This window comes from Apium graveolens, chromosome 5 (genome assembly GCF_009905375.1).
Source record: "Apium graveolens cultivar Ventura chromosome 5, ASM990537v1, whole genome shotgun sequence".
Lineage (NCBI taxonomy): Eukaryota > Viridiplantae > Streptophyta > Magnoliopsida > Apiales > Apiaceae > Apium > Apium graveolens.
This window is the reverse complement of record NC_133651.1, coordinates 217,573,237-217,580,643: the sequence shown is the minus strand read 5'-3', so window position 1 is coordinate 217,580,643 and position 7,407 is coordinate 217,573,237. Positions and strand designations below refer to the sequence as shown.

Sequence of the window (7,407 nt, the reverse complement as noted above, 5' to 3'; positions counted from 1 at the left end):
TCTAGAGAGATGGTCAGCTACTTGATTTTCAGTACCTTTTCAATCCTTAATCTCTAACTCGAATTCATGTAGTAAGAGAACCCAACGAATAAGTCTAGGCTTTGAATCCTTCTTTGAGACCGGATAGCGGATGGCAGCGTGATTAGTGAACACTGTCACCTTTGTCCCAAATAGATAAGATTGAAATTTTTCGAAACCAAAAACTATAGCCAAGAGCTCCTGCTCAGTAGTGGTGTAGTTCAGTAGGGCTCCATTTAGCGTCTTACTAGCATAGTATACCAAATGAAAGATATTAGTCTTTTGCTGCCAAAGAACTGCTCCCACTGCATAATCACTTGCATCACACATCATCTCAAAAGGTTCTCTCCAATCTGGTGCCGTAATAATTGGTACGGTAATTAAACTCTTCTTGAGAGTCTCGAATGCTGCCAAGCATTCATCATCAAATTTGAAAGGCACATCTTTCTCGAGCAAGTTGCACAATGGCTTAGATATCTTAGAGAAGTCCTTGATGAAACGCCGATAAAAACCCGCATGACCAAGAAAACTATGGATTCCTTTCACAGAAATAGGTGGCGAAAGATTTTCAATGATGCCCACCTTGGCTTTATCCACCTCAAGACCTTTACTAGAAACCTTATGCCCAAGAATGATGCCTTATTGCACCATAAAGTGACATTTTTCCCAATTGAGCACCAGATTGGTCTCAACACACCTTTTGAGCACCAAACAGAGATTATTTAAGCATTCATCATACGAATGTCCAAAGACGGAGAAGTCGTCCATGAACACTTCGACATTATTTCCAATCATATCATAGAATATGGCCATCATGCATCTCTGAAAAGTGGCAGGTGCACCACATAAGCCAAAAGAAACTCTGTGAAAAGCAAACGTACCAAATGGACAAGTGAAAGTAGTCTTCTCTTGATCTTCTGGTGCAATGCAAATCTGATTGTAGCCGAAATAGCCATCCAGAAGATAATAATACTCATGACCAGCCAACCTGTCAAGCATCTGATCAATGAATGGAAGAGGGAAGTGATCTTTCCTCGTGGCTTTATTCAACTTTATGTAGTCCATTCATACCCTCCATCATGTGACTGTTTGAGTGGGGATGAGCTCGCTCTTCTCATTTGCTAGCACAATAATACCTCCTTTCTTAGGTACACATTACACGGGGCTCTCCCAAGAACTGTCAGAAATAGGATATATGATTCCTGCATCCAGCCATTTTAAAATTTCTTTCTTCACCACTTCTTTCATAATAGGATAAAGCCTTCGTTGTTGCTCAACAGTCGGCTTGCTACCTTCCTCTAACAGAATTTTATGCATGCAGTACGAAGGGTTGATCCCTTTTATATCTGCTATAGTCCATCCGATGACCGATTTGAATTCTCTCGGAATCCTCAAGAGCTTGTCCTCATCACTACCTGAAAGGTCAGATGCAATAATAACAGGCAAAGTAGATGCATCACCTTAAAAAGGCATACCTCAAGTGTTCAGGCAGTGGTTTAAGCTCCAAAGTATGTGCTTCCCCAATAGATGTTTTGAGTTTTCCCTCAGCATTCTTGAGATCAGTATTTCCAAGAGATTCAAATGGCATGTCTAACTTCCGTTTCCAAGGAGAAACATTCAGATATTGTAACTGCTCATTGCCTTCATCATCTTCACTGTCAAAATCCCCCAATAAGGCTTTTTCTAAGGCATCAGACCTTAGCACATGATCAAGTTCTGAAGCAACTGCAAAATCGACCAAATCCACCTTGAAACACTCCTCATCTTCCGTAGGGAATTTCATCGCATTAAACACATTGAATGTCATATCTTGATCTTGCACCCTCATAGTGTGTTCACCTGTTTGCACATCTATCAAGGTACGGCCTATATCCAAGAAAGGTCTTCCCAAGATTATGGGAATCTTCTTATCTTCCTCGAAATCTAGAATGACAAAATCTGCAGGAAAGATGAGCTTGTCCACCTTTACTAGTACGTCCTCCACGATGCCTCGTGGGTATGTAATTGAACGATCGTCCAATTGTAGAGACATGTAGGTGGGCTTCGGATCAGGCAAATTCAGCTTTTTGAAGATAGACAACGATATCAGATTGATGCTTGCTCCCAAATCGCAAAGGCACTTGTCAAAGGACAACTTGCCAATAGTGCAAGGAATGGTGAAGCTACCTGGATCCTTAAGCTTTGGAGGTAACTTTTGTTGCAACACGGCATTGCACTCTTCCATCAGAGCAACGGTATCAAGATCATCCAGTTTCACCTTCCTCGAAAAAATACCTTTCATGAATTTCGTATAACTAGGCATTTGCTCAAGAGCCTCAGCCAAATGTATGTTGATGTGAAGTTTCTTGAACACCTCCAGAAACTTACCAAATTGCTTGTCCAGCTTTTGTTATGCAATCGCTTGGGAAAAGGTGGTGGAGGATAGAGTTGTTTCTCCCCTGTATTACCCTCAGGCAGAGTGTGTTCAACAGTAGTCTTCCTTGGTCCCCCCTCTTTCTCTTTTTGCATTCCTTTGAATTGGGAAAAGGTGATGGAGGATAGAGTTGTAGCTGCATCAACTTCCAGAATACCTGCTACTTTCCCAGGCATCATCCTTTGAGTTGGGTTTTGATACTCGTTTGCAGCCATAGTTTCAATGAGATTATAGGCCTCAGTATAGCTTTTGGCCCACAAGGCGCCTCCAGAAGCTGCATCGAGAATGGGTCGAGATTGGACCCCCAAACCATTGTAGAAACCAGTGATCACCATCCAGTCAGGCATACCATGATGTGGACACTTTCTCAACATCTCTTTGTAGCGCTCCCAAGCTTCGCACATAGATTCTCCTGGTTGCTGCGCAAACTGAGTAAGAGCACTCCTCATAGCTGCAGTTTTGGCCATTGGATAGAACTTCACCAGAAACTTTTGCGCAAGATTTTTCCAAGTAGTGATGGACCCAGCTGGTAAAGAATGTAACCAGTCCTTAGCTTTATCCCTCAGAGAGAATGGGAAAAGCCTCAGCTTGATAGCCTCATCAGTGACACCATTATATTTGAAAGTACTACAGATCTCGACATAATTCCTGATATGCATGTTGTGTTAGATATATTTGAGATATCATGTCTAATCTGATTTGTGTTTAGTTTTCAAAACTTAACAACAGGACATATCAGGACTTACTGAAATCAGGACTTATTGAAGTCAGAACTTAATATCAAAACTTAAGGCGTCAGAAGATATATATCAGTACTTAAGTGCGAGAAGACTTCAGATAAGGAATGCGGCTGATTTACAGGAGAAGATCTGGACTAAAATAAAAGAAGATATGAATGAAGAGTTAGAAGACTAGAAGACTTGTAGAAGATATGTGATTGATATATTTTAGGAGACAGAATTATATTCCATATCAATTAAAATATATCTTGTAATTATGTACTATATAAACACAGCTTAGGGTTTACACTATATGTGTTATCATTATCGAGAAACATTATTCATTGTAACCTAGCAGCTCTTAGTGATATTGTTCATCACTGAGAGAGAACAACAGTTCTATTATAACAGAGTTTATTTGAATATACTTGATTTTTTTTACATACTTGTGTTGAAATCGATTTGATTGTATAAACACTATATTCAACCCCCTTCTATAGTGTTGTGTGACCCAACAAGTGGTATCAGAGCTTTTCTGTTAACACACATACAGTAAATATCCAAATAACAATCATGTCTGAAGAAACACAAACCCCGACTAAGCCCCCCAAAACTCAAGAAACTCAAAACACTCAAACCCACAGTCGATATGAGACTATTAGGGTTCCCATACTGAGACCTTCTGAGTATCCCATATGGAAAGTGAAGATGGCTATGTTTCTGGAAGCTACAGATCCAAAAAACCTTGACAGAATTAATGAAGGACCATATAAGACTACCAAGCTCTCTGTTGCAGTTGCTGATCAACCAGCAAAGACCATACCAAAGGAGAGAGGTGAATACACACCTGAAGATATCTCATATATTGCCAAGGATGCAAGGGTAAGGCATTTGCTGCATAGTGCCATTGATAATGTCATGTCAAACAGGGTAGTTGGATGCAAGACTGCAAAGGAGATATGGGATGCTTTGGAGACAAGATGCCAGGGAACTGATGCAATCAAAAAGAACAGGAGGACTATTCTCACTCAAGAGTATGAGCACTTTGACTCATTAACTGATTTATATGACAGGTTTGCCAAACTCTTGAATGATCTGTCACTGGTGGACAAGGAATATGATCTTGAAGATTCAAATCTAAAATCCCTTTTAGCTCTTCCTGAAAATTGGGATTTGAAGTCTACTACCATAAGAGACAACTATGACCTTACTGAAACTACTCTTGATGAAATTTATGGTATGCTCAAGACTCATGAACTTGAGATGGATCAAAGGAGCAAGAGGCATGGAAGAAAGTCAAGGACAGTTGCTCTTAAAGCTGAGGAGGAATATCCTAAAGTGGTTGCCTCAAAAAAGGGCAAAGGAAAGGCTCTCATCATAAAGTCTGATTCAGAGTCATCAAATTCTGATGATGATTCAGAAACAAAAAGCTTATCTGAAGTTGATGTTGATGCATAGATGATGCAACTGTGTGCTCTTATGGTGAAGGGTATCACAAAGATAGACTATAGGAAATTCAGAAAGGGAAAGAAGTTTTCCAGGAAAGGTGGAAGTTCTGATAAGAAAGGGTTCAGAAAGTCTGAAGGCAAAGGAGGAAAGTCTGACATAAGAGACAACTCAAATGTCAAATGCTACAATTGTGGTGAAAGAGGCCACATATCTCCTAACTGCAAGAAAGGAAAAAGTGATAAAGGCAAGGCACTTGTCACAAAGAAGAAAAGATGGACAGACACTTCAGATTCTGAAGATGAGAAGAACTATGCCTTGATGACAAATGTTGATAGCAGTACTGACACTACTGAATTGAAGGTACTTCAAACAACTTTTGATTTTCATACTGATGATATTACTGAGTTGAGATTATATCTTAAACTAATGTTCATTAGTTTTAGAGATCAGACTTTAACATGTGAAAGATTAACATCTGAAAGTCTTGCTCTTAGAAACAGTAATGACTATTTAGAAAAGTAGTTAGTTTTTCTTCATTAAACTAAGAAAGAAAGAGATGAGACTTTGTATGTTAGAGATGAAGTGATAAAAATGAATGAATCTCTAAAAATTGATTTAGAAAAGGAAAGAGAGATTATCAGAACTTGGACTAACTCTGGCAGAACAACTCAGAATTTACTAAGTAGTGGAAACTGGAAAGAGGGCTTAGGTTATGGAGATGATAAAAGTGAGAAAGGAAGTATGCAAATTGAGCCAATTATTGTTAAACAGACTGCTAAGCCAAAGGTAAATCATGTTAAATTTGTAGGAAAAACTGTAATGTCTGATTCTGAAAAGATTAAAGACTCTAAGACAAAAGTAAAAGAAAAGTCAACTTCTGAAAAATTAAAATAGGATAAACCAGCTGAAGTAAACATAGGCTTAATGACAAAGATGCAACTTAAGCATAAACTGAAAGAGATTAGAAATGTGAACAAGGTAAAGGAAGCTAGGAAAAATAGGAATATAAAGAAAGGTGTGAATAAAAGCAATAATTATATGCATGTTCCTAATGCTCCTAGAAAGATATGTTATAACTGTGGAAACTCTAACCATCTTGCTTCTTTTTGCAGGAAAAATAAAGATATAAACTCTTTACCTCCTAGATCAGAAATTAAGAGTCAGTCTGTTAGGTTTAAACCATAAAATCCTTATTTTCATTGTGGTAGTTTATGCCATTCCATTTATACTTGTAAGGATTATCATAGTTTGTACTATGATTATAATCAGATAAAACCTTCTTTAAAGAAAGTTAGTGTAAATCCTTCTAGTGTAAATTCTGATGCAAAGTCTGATATAAAGTCTGATAAACAGCATGTAAGCATAAACTCTGAAATTAAATCCGCTGCAAATGCTAACAAACTTAAAAAGGCCAAAGGATTCAAGCAAGTCTGGGTCCTTAAAACTAATAAATAGTGGTCTTTGTGATTGAAGGGAAACAGGAAAAATATCCTAATTCTGGACAGTGGATGTAATATCCGGGATATATCATGTAATTATTTTTTATACTAAAAAATTATTATGTATGTTCAGTATTTATTCTATGAATTATTTGTTAAGTATTAAATATGTTTGGATGTTTAAAAATAATATTAATTGAGTATTTTAATTTTTATATATCCAAAATAAAATATAGATAATTATCATATCTTTCTAATTATTTTTATGTTGATTCATGATTTTATAAGAAATATATGGAGTTTATAAAATCTTTTTTCCGAGTATTTAAAAACTATTTTATACAATCGGGAACCAACCGACGTCATCCGTTTTTACGTTTTGATAACCCGAAACTCTTCCGAGAACTCCTTCCAAACCTAATTAAAATATTCGGAGCATTTTCCATGTTTCGACTTTTTCGATCCGGCGTACGGTTTGTCCTGTGCGGGTCCCGGCGCAATATTTTCGATACATTATTCATTTTGGTAAATCAATAAAACTCGTACCAGGCGCTGAGACCAACACCGCAGTACAAATTGTACCGGTTTGGATAATTATCCCGAAAACCGGTACCGTTTGGGTCAGTTTTTATAAATAAACATACCATTTTGTATTTGGAATGATCCAACGGGATACTAATTTTCATTAATTATAAATAGCATTTACCGTATTTTATTTCGTACCGAAAATCATTTGCTGACAGTAATTATATAATTTTCCAGAGAAAATTCATATATTCATAAACCTTTCTGAGAATCAAACAGCAGTTTGAAGGTGTTAGTGATCTCTGTTTTCAAAGCTTGGGTAACCTAAACGAAGGTCTCGGAGTGTTCTATCAATTTCTTCAAGTTTCAGAACTGCAGAATCAAAGGTTTATTTTCTGTAAATTTATTTATTTTCGAATTATTTTGATTAAAAATATGAATTTTTGTTCGGATGATTATTTGAATGATTTGATGATTGCATGTTGTAGAGCTTGTTTTCCTGATGATTTTGATATATTATATGACTGATTTGGAGTTCAGTAACATGTTCAAAATTGAGTTTCATTTTCGAATTTTGAAATTAGGGTTTATAATTCGTTTGAATGTTCTTAATTGAATTTGGGGGTTTCTCATTTCGGGATAACCAGATGTTCTAGAGGGGTGGGTTGTGTTCCTTATGAAATTTGCAATCGAATCGTATAAGTCTTGCTAATCGACGAGGTCTGTAGAGGAGGGAGTTGTGATTTTAAAGTTACGTCGAGTTCGCCGGAAACCAGCGAACTTCCCGGCCATTTTCCAGCCAACTCAAGGATTGTTAGTATGAATTGATGGCATGGTTGTGTTC

At 37.2% G+C, this 7,407-nt stretch overlaps 1 non-coding gene across 1 annotated transcript; it reads left to right on the top strand.

The window, feature by feature from the left end:
* Nucleotides 1-2,776: 2,776 nt before the first annotated feature.
* On the top strand, nucleotides 2,777-2,883 carry LOC141662677 (small nucleolar RNA R71). The gene has a single exon (XR_012550779.1). It is a non-coding gene; the product is annotated as a small nucleolar RNA R71 (small nucleolar RNA).
* Nucleotides 2,884-7,407: the final 4,524 nt, after the last annotated feature.